Consider the following 17,617-nt stretch of genomic DNA (forward strand, 5'->3'; position numbering starts at 1 on the left):
CAGTGTGGCAGAGTCTCAGTGACCCAGTGTCACAGACTCTCAGTGACCCAGCCTGGTAGACTCTCAGTGACCCAGCCTGGCAGACTCTCAGTGGCCCAGTGTGACAGTGTATGACAGATACATGGTGGTCTCTTGCTCTAAGGTCACCTCAGTGTGGACTTCCCGTCTTAAAGTGCAGTCCCTCTGTAGTTAAGCACTTAAGAAAGACTATAATGTTTGAACTATCAACTTTATTTCTTCATTTTTGACTTCAACCTAAGAAGGCCTGCAATGCATAACTTGTAATCTTATTTTGTATGTTTTATGCTGTATCATAATTACTACAATATTTAACTTTTAATTTGGTTCTTTCTTTCTACATTGTTCTTAAGATTCTGTATCTAGGTAGTTGAACCAAAGATGGTGCCTTGTTTGGTGGAATTATACACGTTTCGGTGTACTCAAGTTTGTATTCACTGACTTTTGTTCTTGAGTATATGCGACAATAAAATCAAAATCAAAATTAAGTCAGATTCGATGGGTTGAATGGTTGAATTCTGTGAGATGGTCTTATGAGCAGTGTACCAATGGGTGTACATAATGATTTTCTTAGAACAATGCCAGGCCCTCCAGTGAACCTGCTGTCACCATTAAGGACCACAATAGAACCTGGCTCCAGTTTGGAACAATATTCTGTAGAGACCATCCTACTCACCATAGAAGAGACCAACTCCATTTGCTTGTGCACTGGAAACTGAGACATTGGACCTCAAGCAGATGCCAATCCATCTAACATTTGAACACTATGACCTTACAACCTCAGTATTTTGTAATGCAAGCTCAATTTGCAGTTATATTTTTTACAGCTAGCAATTTTCAAAATGGTTTACTGGATTCAGGTCACTGTTGTCCAACAAGCTGTCCTCCAGAAAATTGCTAGACTTGCTAATAGGCATAGCAGTAGCCCTGTGGAGCCCAAAGATGCTGTCCCTTCTATTTCCAATTGTATTTGTGTTCATATCACTGTCATTCTGTCTTAGAAATGACAGAGAACCATGGGAACAAAAACAGGCCTTTTAGCCTCTCAAGCCGCAAATATTGCAATGCTTCCCAGTACAGTTTTCCTACTACAATCTTCCAAAATCTAAAAACTCCTGCTGCCTATCCTCAGTTACACCAAATCCCATTCCACTCACTTCTGTTCTTTTGGCATTTATTAATTCCCAATCTGACAGTTCCTCTCTCTAACTACAGTCAGCCACAAAACAATTTGGGGACTCTGTGTTCTTCCAATCCAAATTAATTCTGCAGCTTTCACTTCTTTCAACTCACCATTGGCAGTTATGTCTTCAGTTGTTTAGGGTCTAAATCAAAATTGTTCTATCTAAACCTTCTTTGCCTTTCCACATTCGCCCTATCCTCTTTAAACATCAGTTCTCCTATTCTTTTTTTCCTGTTCATAACGTTTTCGAAAGTGTCCTGAGACTTTTTGCTACATGAACAATGCTTCATATTTGCTATTTGTCATTGTTAGCTTTACAGACAAGTCTTAAAACCATAGATTTCCACAATCTGGTTTCCAAATTTGGTAAGCTTTTGGTGGCTTATTTTTTCACTCAAAAATGATCTACTTTAAATAAAAAAGTGTTTCTGGTGAAAAAATGCAAAATGGTTTCAATGATATTCTCAGTGATTTAAACTGAGGTTACCCAGTTTTTGACATGTACATTTTGTTGTTTGCTCCTAAGAAGCAACAGTTTGGCAGTAAGTCTTGAGTCGATTTATTTTGGCTCTGAATTGAGCATTATGTGAAAAGTAAATGTCAAACTTCATTAAGTTAATCCAGGTATCAAAAAAAAATCATACTTTATCGTAAGTTGTTTAACACTTAAGAAATCTGTTCAAATTATTAAGAGAATACAATCACTGACAAACGATCACCTCCTGTAATTTATCTCTGTAGTAGCTGACCAAAATCAATCTTCCCTTTAACTGCAGCAACAAAGTTCCTCTTCCAATTTTTTTCATGCATTTTTTGTCAATGATGAATAGGCTGCTGCACTGATAAGGGCTTCTCCAGGCAGATTCCTGAAGAAGGGCTTATGCCCAAAACGTCGATTCTCCTGCTCCTTGGATGCTGCCTGACCTGCTGCGCTTTACCAGCAACACATTTTCAGCTCTGATCTCCAGCATCTGCAGTCCTCACTTTCTCCTGCTACACTGATAAGGTCTTATATCCTTATTAATATTTGACTTAAGCCATAATGCCAAAAGATATGATGAGTTTGTTGTTTGGTCATGGAGTTAAATTCCACTCTGACATCATCTGTCATCCTTAAACTTATCCAGTAAATTTCCAACATGTAGAAACATGTTCTTTCCCAGTTCTTTTAACAGTTGGAATTTAGGATTGATTGAACAGTATATGCACATCTAGGCTGTGAGTTGGCAAACTCCCAGATAAGTATGTTTGCAGAAAATATCAGCAAACCTTTAGGTCTTGTGCCATTTTGTTTTCACATAATCTTCAATATCTGCTTCCTATTATCCTAGTTACATGTGCCTTCTCCCAAAAAACATCACTCTATTTATTCCTGATTGCACCATCTGTTCTCATTAAGCTGGTGTATCTCTGCTAGTTTATTTTTACAAGGGAACAAATAAGTATTTCATCCATCAACAAAACTCCCAGCTTAACAGGCCATGGTGGTAAATCTCGTCAAACTTTGGCATTCATGCAGGAATAATACACCATCTGTGGCTAACTAAAAGATAAAGCAAGATACCCAATTCAAAGAAAAGATAAGCAATATTGGAATGATTAAGGGTAGGGCACAGGTTGTGAAAATTTTAAAACCAGAAAAGGATGATGAACATAAGAACTAAGAGCAGGAGTGGGCAATTAATTCCTTTGAACCTAATTTGATTCAGTCCCTCTAGCCCAATAACATAATGATGAGAGGGTAATTTGAACATGAGAGATAATTAGCCACTTTTCTGAAGAAAAAAAGTGAACTCTTCAACAAGAATATCAAAAGGAAAATAACAGTAGTTAAGATTAACTTTGATCCCTTAACAGATGAAGCTGGGGATTTATTAATAGAAACAAAGAAATGGCAGAAATTCTGAACAAGCATTTTGCATCTGTCTTCACAGCAGGAATCACAAAATCATCCCAAGAGTATTGGAGAAGTAAGCTACAAAAATAAGGGAAAATTTTAAAACAATCATTATCATTAAGGAAAAGGTAACAGGAAAACTAATGGAATTTTAAAGACTGTCAAATCTTTTCGAACTGATAGCTGCATCCTAGAGTCTTAAAAGAAGTAAACTCCAGAGACAATGAATGCATTGATTGTAATCTTACCGAATTCCCTTGATGCTAGAGAGGTCCCACTTGTTAAGATAACCACAAATGTAGTATCTTTGAATAAGAAAGGTGGAAATCTGGAAATTAAGAGCCAATTAGCCTGACATCTGTCATTAGCAATTGTTATAAAGGAGTTCATAGCAGGACATTTAGAAAATGATAATACTAATCTGGTAGATTCAACATGACTTCAATGAAGGAGAAAATGTATTTTACATGTTTTTTAGAGCTCTTTGAGGATGTAAGAAGCAGGGTGGATAAAGGGAAATCAATAGATGTCGTGCATTAGGAATTTCAAAAAACATTCTAAAAGGTACCACATTATTGGTTAGTGCACTTTCATGTACTTGGAAATTACAGATAAAGTTAGGATAAATGGATCAATTAATTGTTAGCATTTGCAAACATTAAATGTGTTACCAGGTTAATTTCTGGGATTTAAGGTTTCACGGCCTATGTTGATGATTTGGATGAAGAGACAGACTACACCAGAGCCAAATTTACTGCTAATACTAAGGAAGGCAGTAAAGAAAATTCTGAAGAGATTGCAAAGTGTTAGCAAAAATAGATTAAATGAGTGGCCAAAATTTGTCAGATGAAATGTAACGTGGGAAAATGTGATGATGCTCACTTCAGCAGGAACTTTTTTTTAAAAGTGTATGTTTATCACAAGGAGAAAGATTTCAGGATGCTGCCCTACAGAGGGATATGTTTATTCCTGTAGATGAACCACACACACAAAAAAAATCCAAGTAGAGGAAGTAATTAGGAAAACAAATGAAATATTCTTGCTAATTACAAGGGACAGGGACCATCAGAGTAGAAAAGCCTTCCCACAACTGAACACAACTTTGGTGAGATGACATCCACAGTCCTGTGTGCAGTATGGTCACCTTACATAAGATCAGATTACTTATGGTGTTGAAACAGACCCTTCAGCCCAACAAGTTCACACTGACCCTCCGAAGAGCAACCCACTCAGGCCCATTCCCCTACATTTACCCCTTCACCTAACACTACTGGCAACTTAGCATGGCAGGAAGAATGTGCAAACTCCACACAGACAGTTGCCTGAGATGGGAATTGAACCCAGGTCTCTGGTGCTATGAGAAAGCAGTGCTAACCACTGTGCCACAGTGCCGCCCATTCCAAGGAAGATATATTTGCATTGGAATCAGTACAGCAAAGATTCACTGGGCTCATTCTTGTGATGAAAGGCTTGCCTTGCAAGAAAAAGATTGAGCAGGTTGAGCAAGTGTATTCATTGGCATTTGGAAGAATAATAGCGAATTTAATTGAAATATATGAAGTTAAGAAGAACCTTGACAGGGTGGCTGTGGAGGGTTGGATGAACCTCTCAACAGCTTGGAGGAAGGAAGGGATCTAATGCGACATGATGTTGTACAGGAACACTATTGGCTTCCTGCTCCAACATGAGGTCAATGTGGGGATGCGTGCTGATTGTAGCACCATCTACAACTCTTCAATCACTAATTGATCATCTTCATATGTAGTAGGATGTGAACAATGTTGGGTTTGGGCTTATATAGGCAAGTAACATGAATGCCTCAAGGTGTTAGGCAAACTGACTGTCACGATCAGTAAAGACCTTAACCATCTTCCTATGATATTTGATGACATTGCCATTACTGAATCCTCCACTAATGACAGCCTGAGGGCAACAGTTGATCAGAACTCAAGAGGACCAGTCATGTAAATAAGGTGACAACAAGAACAGATCAGAAGCTAGGAATTCTGCAGAAAGCGCCTCACCTTTGGTCTCCTGAATACAGGAAGACGATCCTTTATCCAAAATGCTCAGGGCCAGCTGTTTTCCAGAATTTGGAGTTTTTCGACTTTCAGAATAAGTAAGTTTAATGGTGAAATTTTTAAAAATTTTACCAGAGGAGCAGACTTCTAAGTAAGAGCAGGTCAGTTGGTGCTTGGCCACACACCCCCACGTTGCATTTGAGTGATATGCATCAATTGGGTTTCAACTTGGGTTAACTGTTTGCATGCCAAACAACCTTGTTAATGAAAAAAACTTCACAAAAAAACCTTTGGATTTCGGAGTTTTTCAGTTTTTGGATGTTTGGATAAAGGATCGTCTATTTGTACTTTGTATCGCATATAACACTGCATGGTGGCTCAGTAGTTAACACTGCTGCCTCACAGCATCAGGGACCTAGATTCAATTTCAGATTTGGGTAACTCTCTGTGGGGAGTTTGCATATTTTCTTGTGTCTGCGTGGATTTCTGCTAGGTGCTCGGGTTTCCTTCTACAGTCCAAAGATGTGCAGATTAGGTGGCTTGGTCATATGAAGTTGTCTGTAGTGGCCAGGGATGTATGAGCCAGGTGGATTAACATTGGTGAATGCAAGTTTACAAGGATAGAATAGGAGGTTGGGTCTTTGGAGAGTCAGTGCAGACACGATAGGCCAAATGGCCTCTATTCACACTTTAGAGATTAAATGATTCTTATTGCTGGCTCGATAAAGCACATGCCAGGAGTGTGATGGAATCCTCGAGACTAGCTTAAATGACTACAGCTGCAACACCATTTAAGAAGCTCAAAATTAAAGCAGATCACTTGATTGGCACACTTTCCACATTTACATCTTTCATCACGGGGACTAGTTCGTATTGGTAAGGCGCATGTACAATATGCGGTGCTGCAACTCACCAAGGCCCCTTCAATAATGCATTCCAAACCCAGAATCTCTACTACCTAGAAGAACAAGAATCGCAGATGCATTGGAATACCATCACATGCAGAAGTTTCCCTCCAAGCTAGACACTAATCTGATTTGGAACTACTTCATCATCGTTTAACTGTAGCTCAGTCAAAATCCTAGAACCCACAGCAACACAGGGCATAAGATGTAGGAGCATAGGAACAGGGTTTCAGCCCTTCAAGCCTGCGATTGTGGTTGGTCTGTGCCCTAACTCAATCTACATGCCTTTGGTTACTGTATGTATTCTTACACATCAAAAATTGCAACAGTTTAATGCAACATCTCAGGGTTACCTTCTTAAGGTCAATTAGGCAAGATAAATGATGGCTGAGCAAACATATATCTATGTATCATGAACAAATTTTAAAAAAGAATAAAAGTCCAGTTGCTCCATGCTTGACCTTCCCAGCCTGGCACCAAGTGATAAGTCACCAATGAATAAGTACTTAGGATCGGATGTCTGACTAGAAAGGAGTGCACATTTGGAATCATACTCTTGTCCTTGCTATTGAGCCTTACCTTGCAAAACTCTTGTACAATAATTACATTTGGCCTGAGCTGCCCTGTAATTCTGGGACACCGTGAGTCTTCTCCCTTCAGCAGCCAGGACCAACGGAGTGGTGCTGCTGAACATAAGAGTGACAGGCTGTAATTGGCTGGCAATACTTATGAACATATCTCCACACCTATGAATTAAGATCAGGAATAAATTGTTCAGAACTTTAAGCATACTCCAGCATTCAACAAGATCATAGCTGATTTGATTGTAATTTCAAATTTGAATTCCCACCCACCGCTGATAACTTTTCACCCTCTTATTTAACAAGAATCTATCCACATATGCTTTAAAAATACTGATGGACTTTGCTTCCACTTTGTTTAAGGAAAAGAGTTACAACCACTTGGGTGCTGGAGAATTGATTTCAGGCAAAGGCACACTATTGCCTGATTGGTTTACTGTATGCCAGTATTTGCTGTACAGAGTCAAAGGAGGTATGGTTAGTGAGTTTGAAGATGACACCAAAATTGGAGGTGTGGTGGACAGTGAAGAAGGTAACCTCAGATTACAACAGGATCTTGATCAGATGGGCCATTGGGCTGAGAAGTGGTAGATGGAGCTTAATTCAGATAAATACGAGGTGCTGCATTTTGGGAAAGCAAATCTTAGCAGGACTTAGACGCTTAGTGGTAAGGTCCTAGGGAGTGTTGCTGAACAAAGAGATCTTGGAGTGCAGGTTCATAGCTCCTTGAAAGTGGAGTTGCAGATAGATAGGATAGTGAAGAAGGCATTTGGTATGCTTTCCTTTATTGGTCAGAGCATTGAGTACAGGAGTTGGGAGTTTAGATCAGAGTGGTGGTGGAAAAGCACAGCAGGTCAGGCAGCATCCAATCTTAGAAAGGTCCTTCACCCCCCTCCCCTCCCAATTATCTCTCCACCCTGGAGGCTTCCTGCCTCTATTCCTGATGAAGGGCTTTTGCCCGAAACATCAATTTTCCTGCTCCTTGGATGCTACCTGACCTGCTGTGGTTTTCCAGCACCACTCTGATCTAAACTCTGGTTTTCAGCATCTGCATTCCTCACTTTTGCCTACAGGATTTGGGAGGTCATGTTGCGGCTGTACAGGTCATTGGTTGGGCCATTTTTGGAATATTGTGTGCAATTCTGGTCTCCTCCCTATCAGAAAGATGTTGTGAAACTTGAAAGGGTTCAGAAAAGATTTACAAGGATGTTGCCAAAGTTGGAAGATTTGAGCTATAAGGAGAGGATGAACAGTTTGGTGCTGTTTTCCCTGGAGCGTCGGAGGCTGAGGGGCGACCTTATAGAGGTTTACAAAATTATGACGGGCATGGATAGGATAAATAGACAGTCTTTTCCCTGGGTGGGGGAGTCCAGAACTAGAGGGCATAGGTTTAGGGTGAGACGGGAAAAATATAAAAGAGAGCTAAGGGGCAACGTTTTCACACAGAGGCTGGTGCATGTGTGGAATGAGCTGCCAGAGGAATAGTGGTACAATTACAACATTTAAGAGGCATTTGGATGGGTATATGAATAGGAAGGGTTTAAAGGGATATGGGCTGGGTTCTGTCAGGTGGGACTAGATTGGGTTGGGAGATCTGGTTGGCATGGATAGGCTGTACCAAAGGTTCTATTTCCATTCTGTACATCTCTATGACTCTATAACATTCAGACAGAATGTGAGATCTCCAACATCTCAACAGGATTCCGACCAATACCTCCCAAATCTACAATTATGGGAAGTAGTTTAGGAATAAACCTTTCCAACTTAAGATGGAAATGAGAAGAAATTCCTTCTCTGAGAGAATCATTAGTCTTTGGAAATCACTACCCCTGAGATCAGTGAATTCTGGATCTGTGATTAAGGCCATGATCTAATCGGCCATGATCTTATTGAATGGTGTAGCAGCATTAAAGGACTAAAAGACCTAAGTTTGCTCCTGTTGCTTATAATTTAATTATTTTGTTTTTAAAGGCATATCATTCCTGTTTTAGAAGAATGATGGTGCAAGTATTCCCAGGTCAAAAAGTCACATATTAGAAGGATGGACTTGAATTAGCAGGATAGAGTTTATAGAGTACACATTGTACAAGATTAAAATTAATGAAATGTATGAACAGAAAGTGAAGTAGAGTAAATGCATGCACACGCTGAAACAACATTACGGTGTGATTAGTAGCACAGCAGAGACTGGATCATTGTACAAAAACAAATACTTGTGGATGCCAGAAATCTCAAATGGAAACAGAAAGTGCTGGAGAAATATCAAAGCTCTGGCAGGATCTGTGGAAGAAAGAAACAGAGTCAATATTTCAAAACCAGTATGTTTCTATTCTGAAGAAGTCATACTGCACTTGAAACGTTAATTTTGTTTCTCGATCTGCAAATGCTGCCAGACTTGCTCATTTTCTCCGGCACTTCCAGTTTTTACTGGAAATAAAACCTTCCAGATCAGAGCTGACCAATTATGTATGTGTCATTTACCTACTTACAAAACTGATTTAACTGAAAAATCACACATGAACTTGAAGTATTATCTCTGTTTTGTTTTGTCCATTACACTACCTGGTCAGCCATGTATTTCCAATATTGTCACTTTACATAATCAATAACCCAAATAGTAATATTTACCATCTACAAACATTAGCTGTTTTTAAGTTGTAGTGAAAAGCTTTTGTTTATCACTATCTTCCTGCACTGTAAGTTTTTTGCAGTAAGCACACAATGCTTTTATTCCAAATAAGTTAGTTTACTAGTTGAATTTCACAATCTTTGGACATTTAAATCAAATACAATATCACACACAAGTCAATTCTCTCTGTAAAGTGGATCTCACATATCAGTTTATGGATCTTTTGAAAAGGTTCTTGGAGCTTTATGATTTTTATCTTTATATTGACTACCTTTATTTAGCTCAGATGTGAAGATGTAAACTTGAGAGCATGCGTTGTAATTCCTTGTTTGCAATTTGCTACGTTTTTAAGTCTGCCAGTCTCTCGTTTATTTCTTAAGTTAATAGCAGTTCTAATATAACATGGAATATATTTGAAACTGACCTTGTATAGAAAGAAACATGAATGCCCAAGGCCAAAAGGAAATTGCACATTAAAACAAAATCAAACTGTCTAATTGGATAGTTAGGTAGTGAAAATACACTTAAGCAGAAGTACATTGCTTATTTTAAATTAAATCATTCCAAGAGTCATAGAGATGTACAGCATGGAAACAGACCCTTCGGTCCAACCCGTCCATGCTGACCAGATATCCCAACCCAATCTAGTCCCACCTGCCAGCACCCGGCCTATATCCCTCCAAACCCTTCTTATTCATATACCCACCCAAATGCCTCTTAAATGTTGCAATTGTACCAGCCTCCACCACTTCCTCTGGCAGCTCATTCCATACACGTACCACCCTCTGCATGAAAACGTTGTCTGTTAGGTCTCTTGTATATCTTTCCCCTCTCACACTAAATCTATGCCCTCTCACCCCAGGAAAAAGACTTCGTCGGTTTATCTTATCCATGCCCCTCGTGATTTTATAAACCTTGATAAGGTCACCCCATCAGCGTCCGACGCTCCGGGGAAAACAGCCCTAGTCTATTCAACCTCTCCTTGTAGCTCAAATCCTCCAACCCTGGCAACATGCTCGTACATCTTTTCTGAACCCTTTCAGGTTTCACAACATCTTTCCAATAGGAAGGAGACCAGAATTGCACGTAATACTCCAAAATTGTCCTGTACAGCCACAACATGACCTCCCAACTCCTGTACTCAATACTCTGACCAATAAAGGAAACCATACCAAGCACCTTCTTCACTATCCTATCTACCTGCGACTCCATATTCAAGGAGCAATGAACCTGCACTCCAAGGGCTCTTTGTTCAGCAACACTCCCGAGGACCTTACCATTAAGGTGTATAAGTCCTGCTAAGATTTGCTTTCCCAAAATGCAACACCTCATATTTATCTAAATTAAACTCCATCTGCCACTCCTCAACCCATTGGCCATCTGATCAAGACCTCATTGTAATCTGAGGTTACCTCCTTCGCTGTCTACTACACCTCCAATTTTGGTGTCATCTGCAAACTTACTAAGTATATCTTTCATGCTCATATCCAGGTCATTGATATAAACGATAAAAAGTAGTGGACCCAGCACCAATCCTTGTGGCACTCCACTGGTCACAGACCTCCAGTCTGAAAAACTACCCTCCACCACCACCCTCTGTCTTCTACCTTTGAGCTAGTTCTGAATCCAAATGGCTTGTTGTTCCAATATTCCATGAGATCAAACCTTGCTAACCAGTCTCCCATGGGAACCTTGTCGAATGCCTTACTGAAGTCTATATTTATCACGTGCACCACTTTGCCTTCATCAATCCTCTTTGTTACTTCTTCAAAAAACTCAATCAAGTTTGTGAGACATGATTTCCCACACACAACGCCATGTTGACTACCCCTAATCAGTTCTTGCCTTTCTAAATACATGTACATTCTGTCCCTCAGGATTCCCTCCAACAACTTGCCCACCCACGACATCAGGCTCACCGGTCTATAGTTCCCTGACTTGTCCTTACCACCTTTCTTAAACAGTGGCACCACGTTAGCCAACCTCCAGTCTTCTGGCAGTTCACCTGTGATTATCAATGATACAAATATCTCAGCAAAAGGCCCAGCAATCACTTCCCTAGCTTCCCACAGAGTTCTAGGATACAGTTGATCAGGTCCTCGGGATTTATCCACTTTTATGTGGATCAAGACATCCAGCACTTCCTCCTCTATAATATGGACATTTTTCAAGATATCACCATCTATTTCCCTGTATTCTGTATCTTCCATGTCCTTTCCCACAGTAAACACTGATGCAAAGTTATCATTTAGTATCTCCCCCCAATTTCCGCAGCTCCACACAAAGACCACCTTGCTGATCTTTGAGGGACCTATTCTGTCCCTAATTACCCTTTTGTGTTTAATGTATTTGTGAAAACCTGTTATATTCTCCCTAACCCTATGTGCCAAAGCTATCTCATGTCCCTTTTTTACCTTCTTGATTTCCCTCTTAAGTATACTTCCACTGACTTTATACTCTTCTAAGGATTCACTCACTCTATCCTGTCTATACCTGACATATGCTTCCTTCATTTTGTTAACCAAACCCTCAATTTCTTTAATTTTAAAAAAATTCTTGAATATTTCAGGTCAAGTGACTTTTCCTCAGAGGTTCTCTATCTTGCTCCAATGAGCTATTGTCTTCCAATTTTGTTTGCATTTGGTATGCAAATTTTAGCCTCATTAAACCAGTTCATCTTCCATTTGCAATAATTATTTTAATAACTTCGATATGTTCTTTTTTAAAACAATATGATTCCATGACCAATGCATTTCATTCAGTATTGCTGAAAATAAACAAATTTTCTCTCACCTTTTCATTTTGCACTCATCAAGAGAGTTTGCAAGAATGCCAATTTAGGGGCAAGCCGACATTCATACTACTTGAGAGGAAATTTCTGATTTTTTGGGCAAGTGGATTCTAATTTGAAGAGGTGTTGTAATGGAGAATGCATCAATTAATGATGGCTTACATTTAACTATTAGGATTTGTTTAAATTTTACGCCAAGCAGTTGATTCTGATTGGTTGTGCAATTTCACTGAGAATTGGAGCAGCAAATGGCTATTGCCTATTTGTTTTTAAGTTGAAACAGATGCAGTGTGCCTATATCTTCTACACTGCTAATGAGATGACTTGCAGAGAATTAAATGAGAAACCCATTAGGGCTCATGGAGAGAAATCCTCCATGAAGCCCACCCAAATTGACACAGTCTTATTTCTGGTAAAATTCATCCCAATGACTTGATGGCATCACCCTTTTAATTGTTAAAAACACTTATCTTCTATAAAATAGTACCAGCTTGAAAAAACTAGTTTCAGCTGGTGATTGAACATTTGAGATACCCTTCCATGGTGGTGGAATGAACACATTTCAGGGTCAACAGTGGTTGCCTTCAGGGCTTTTTATGAGTTTTATGAGTTTGTGCTGTCTCCTAGGGATGTATAGTAAATACAGGTTCCGCTAGCAATGTACACATCCCATAAATAAATAATTAAAAACAACCGCTGGAAGTGATCTGATCCAATTTCCCATAGGATGGCTGTGTTGCATCCTACTTCAGCTTCAGCTTCCAAGCTGAATAAATAGTGCAGACCCTATTTATCAGGCTGTCAGAAACCTTTTTTTTTAACTAGTTTTCCGTTAAGAAGAGTACAACAACAGCCGTAGGTCTGCCAGCCCAGCTAGTTAGTTTTGGTCGTCATTGTTATTGTTAATTCATCTGTTCAGATGTGTAATGATGTACCTCTGGAGCAGGTGGGGCTTAAACCAACTCTTCCAGACCAAAGGTAGGGACATTAACACTGCATCACAAGAGCCTTTATTTTATTTGGGATTTGATTGTTCTGTCTCTTAATGTTGTCACCCGACTTACCTTTGTAATTCTTAACATCCCATCCTAATAATAACCTATCAATATCACTTTTGAAATTTTCATTTATATTTTCATGAGATAATCCAAGACTTCCATTGCCTTTAGTGTGAAGTAGCATTTCCTGACATCATCCCTATATGATAAGGCTCTAATTAAAGGTTACATCCACACACAAGACCCCAAAGCTCCAGTTCACAGTACTTGAAGAATTTCAGCGATATGCCTTCATTTATCAGTGTTAAAGTCTGCTACATCACTTTTATCTACTTTTGTTGCTTCTTTTTGTTATTGGTTAGGCTTTATCACTACCTGTTTTCTTAGTATGTGTTTGTGCAATCTTTACCAAGACTTTGACAGTGAATCTGTGGATAACTGACAATCATGAACAGACAAACTTCATGTGTTTAACGTCCTCCCCTTTGAGAAATGGAAAGTCTTAGTACTGATGTGAAACAAATCTAATTTTACACAGCTTCTTGCAGTAGTAAAGTACTCAATTGAACTATCATCTGTCTTGTTGATCAGAAAATATTTCATGACAAACAAACGTAAAATTGATTCATATGTGCAAACATTTTTAGCCACTGGAAGTAGAATTGAACAGAATGGGACTAATATGAAGACATAATAAAGCCTGAACAATACAAGGGAGGTTACAAGTATAGATTCCAGACCAATATTTGTTTTAGATTTAACAAAACACTAAAAATGCTATTAAAAGTGATATTGAGTTAAGGTTCAAGGCTACATGCCCCAAGTTACCTCAGAAAGGTCAAACAGTTCTGGGAGAAAAAATTGTTTGGCATTCACAAATTCTTGTAACACCACGGGTACTAAATGCATAAATCTTGATTAACATGAGGTGAGTTGATTTCAAGTTTGAAACAATACAGCTATTGATTGTTGAAAGTATTCCTGCCTCAGATCACGGGTTGCACTCCGGAACTTCTGAATAAAAATTAAGGCTGACACTTCAGTGCGATGCTGAGTAAGTGCTGCATTATCACAGATGCCGTTTTTCAGTGCGTCAATAAACCTAGGCTCCATCTGTCCTCTCATGTGGATGTAAAATATTGTCAAGTGCTATCTGAAGGAGAATAGGAGAATTACCTCCCTGATGTCCTGGTTCATGTTTGTCCCTCAGTCAATGTTATTTAAGCAGATTATCTAATCATTAACTAAATGCTGTTTGTGGATACTTGATGTGTGCAAATTGGTACTTTCTACTTCGCAAACAGGCTAAATTTCAAAATTGCTTCATTTACTGTAATGCACTTTGAGATAATAGTGTGATAGAAATCTACAGCAAAGAAAAAGATGTCATTTGGCCCATCAAATCTGCACCAGTCAAAAACAACCACCTAACTATTCCAATGCCATTTTCCAGCCCTTGGCCCACAGCCTTGGCATCACAAGTGTGCATCTAATTACTTCTTAAATGTTATGAGGGTTTCTGCCTCTACTACCCCTTACAGACAGTGAGTTCCAAATTTTCCTCACATTCCCTGAAACCATCTGCCCTGTACCTTAGACTTGTTGCCCCAGCCATTCATCCCTTCATCAGAGGGAAAGTTTCTTCCTGTCTACCCTATCTATCACCCTTATAATTCTATACATCTCTTCCAAGTCTCCCCAAGGAAAAATAATGTAAAGCTATCCAATCTCTCTTCATAATAAAACTTTGCAACTGGGCAGCATCCCAGTAAATCTCCTCTGTACCCTTTCCAATGCAAACACATCCCTCTCATATTGTGGTTTCCAGAACTCTATACAATACTCTAGCTTTGGCCTAAAGAACATCTTACACAGTTCCATCATGACCTCTCAGCTCTTAAACTCTGCTTTGGCTAGTAATGGCAAGTATCCCATATACCACAGAAACCACTTTCTCTACCTATCCCTCTACCTTAAAGAACTCATGGACATGTACATCATGGTCCTGCTGATCCTTGATGCATCCCGGGAGCCTACCACTCATCATCTATTCCCATCCCTTGTCTGTCCTGCTCCAAAGTGCATCACTTCATGAGTATTTGGATTGAATTCCATTTGCCACTGATTAGCTCATCTGACCAATCTACCTATATCCTTTTATAATCTAAGGCTACCCACTTCACTACTTTCTACCTTACCAATTTTTGAATTATCCATGAACTTACTAATCAACCCTCCTAAATTCAAGTCTGTATCATTTATACAAACTACAAACAGCAAGGACTCTAACATTGATCCCTGTGGAACCCCACAGAAAATAGACTCCTATTTACAAAGAAATCTCTCAACCATCACCCTCTGCTTCCTGTCACTCAGCCAATTCTGAATCCAAATAGCCAAATTTCCTTGGATTCCATGGGCTACACTATTAGTCTCAGTAGCTGTAAAAATTGTTGTTTTAAAGTAAGCCTTTCCTTTTCACTTAAAGTTTTAATTCTTAGTCAGCCATGAGTCACCCAGTTTTGGTGGTTAAAATTCAGACTACAAAGTTCCTTATGCCACCACATTGACTACATCCATAGATGAAATCAGATCAGAGGATTAAGTCTCAAGGTCTTAGGGATAATTGCTCACTGATGTCCGCGGAGTATCTGTCAGTCAGGGGATCCTGGAACAGTAAATCAAGGGCACAGTCCTGTTGTTGCCATGGGATTGGTAATTATCAGGTGCCCACTGAAGGTTATTTCAGTCAGGGAGTCCATGACTCTGTGGTCAGAGGAGTGTGTCATGGTCAGTTGTGTGGGCTGAATCTTACACTTTCTTGTCTAAGTCTAAGTTGTATTGAATTCTTTTGAGCATTTGGCACTGCAAAGTCCAGTAAGTTCTTACTGTACCTTAACAAGTTTGCTCCATTAAGTACCTATGCTGCCCCATGCTGCCTCTCACATCCATATTATCTTCCTTATTACCACACGCCATTCCCAGGGCAACTCACCACTCAGTGGCTATTGCAGAATTCACTGGCATCCCCATCACTTGCACTATTTTAAAAGACCATTGTGCACTCTCAGTCTGGTGCTGTCCTGCAGTTACTCACATTTGCTTTGGAAATGACAGACAAAAATAAAATGGCATTCTGCTTTGGAGCAGGGACCTGGAGGTCCTGCTGCATGTGGGCTGGGGAGGAAGGGGAATGTTCTAATGCAGGATCTCCTCTTCCACCAGGACCAAGAGTGAAGGCCACAACACCAGATGATGCCGTATCAGCTTGGTCCAAGGTTGAAGCAATCTCAGCTATCTGGAGCAATGCCTAGTAGCAGAGGAACAATATCAACAAACTTCTTCACTGCACCATTGGTAAGGAGCTTTGTGGGCTGAATTTTAACCATTAAAAATGGGATGAGTTATGGCTGACTGAGACTTAAAACTTTAAATGAAAAGAAAATACTTACTTTTAGACACCACTTTTCATAACTACCGAGACTAACACATCATATTCCAATACATCACACTCGCTCTGATTCTGCTACTGTACCCGCCTCCCACAAAGGCTCATGCTTACCACTAATCCTCCATGCCCTCTGTGCTGTCTACTCACTCCCCATCTGCATCATTTGTAATAGTTATGGCACCCACTTTCATCTCCCATAATGCCTACCTATCTCATTCTAACCCACAGTAGGGCAGAAAGCGCTGGGCAGGTGATGTTTACCATCACACAACTTCTCATCCCTAACGAGGAGAAGATTCTGACTCTGACCGTGTTGAGCAGGGCCTGGACAGGTATTGGAGGCTGCCTTTGGCTTACTGCACTGTGAAACCCATGAACGAAGGCTCTCCACCTTGACTTGATCAAAGCCTGCTGAAAACCATGAAAACTTCCTAGCTTTATGTCTGCACTAAACAACATGACAAAGCATGAGTTATATGAGTTTGATATCTCTGTCTGAAAAGGCAAAGTGCAAAAAGGCAAGGCAAGGGAATGAAAGGCTCAAATACTATGAGCATTCAGGTTGGGACAGTGAGTGAACATTATGAGAGCAAGCAAGGAGCCCAGTGATGCAGCCTTGTCTAGACCATGAGCTAGGCTTACGTCCCTGAACATAATGTCCTTGCAACAACATTGTAGTGATAGTTGTGCTGTGTGTAAGCCATGAAGTGACAGTGGTGTAGGGGAGATTGTGAGAGGTGAAACTGAGCGAGGGAGAGATGTTGCAAGCAATAGCGAGAGTGGCAGAGTGAGAGGCTTGGTGGGACATTGGTGCAGTAGTCAACAAAGAGTGAGTGGGAGGTGGCAGAGAGACGATTGTGGCACTTACACTGGCACGGTAGAGCAGGTCATTGACCTACTTTCAACATTGCTAACTGTATCTCCACACCCTGATAATGGCATTGATTTTTGACAAAGGCTACCAGGGCCTGGTGGCATGGCCTCCTCTACTGGTCCTCCAGGAATATTACCCCATTCCTTTGTTTTACCTGGTCCACCAGGACCTCCATTTACCTGTTGGTAAATCATGGCAGCATTTTCTCCTTCACCAACCTGCTCAGACTCTGCATTAGACTGAGATGGGCAGTTTAGGAATGCCACTGA

This window comes from Chiloscyllium punctatum, chromosome 20, assembly GCF_047496795.1.
Source record: "Chiloscyllium punctatum isolate Juve2018m chromosome 20, sChiPun1.3, whole genome shotgun sequence".
NCBI classification, from domain to species: Eukaryota; Metazoa; Chordata; class Chondrichthyes; order Orectolobiformes; family Hemiscylliidae; genus Chiloscyllium; species Chiloscyllium punctatum.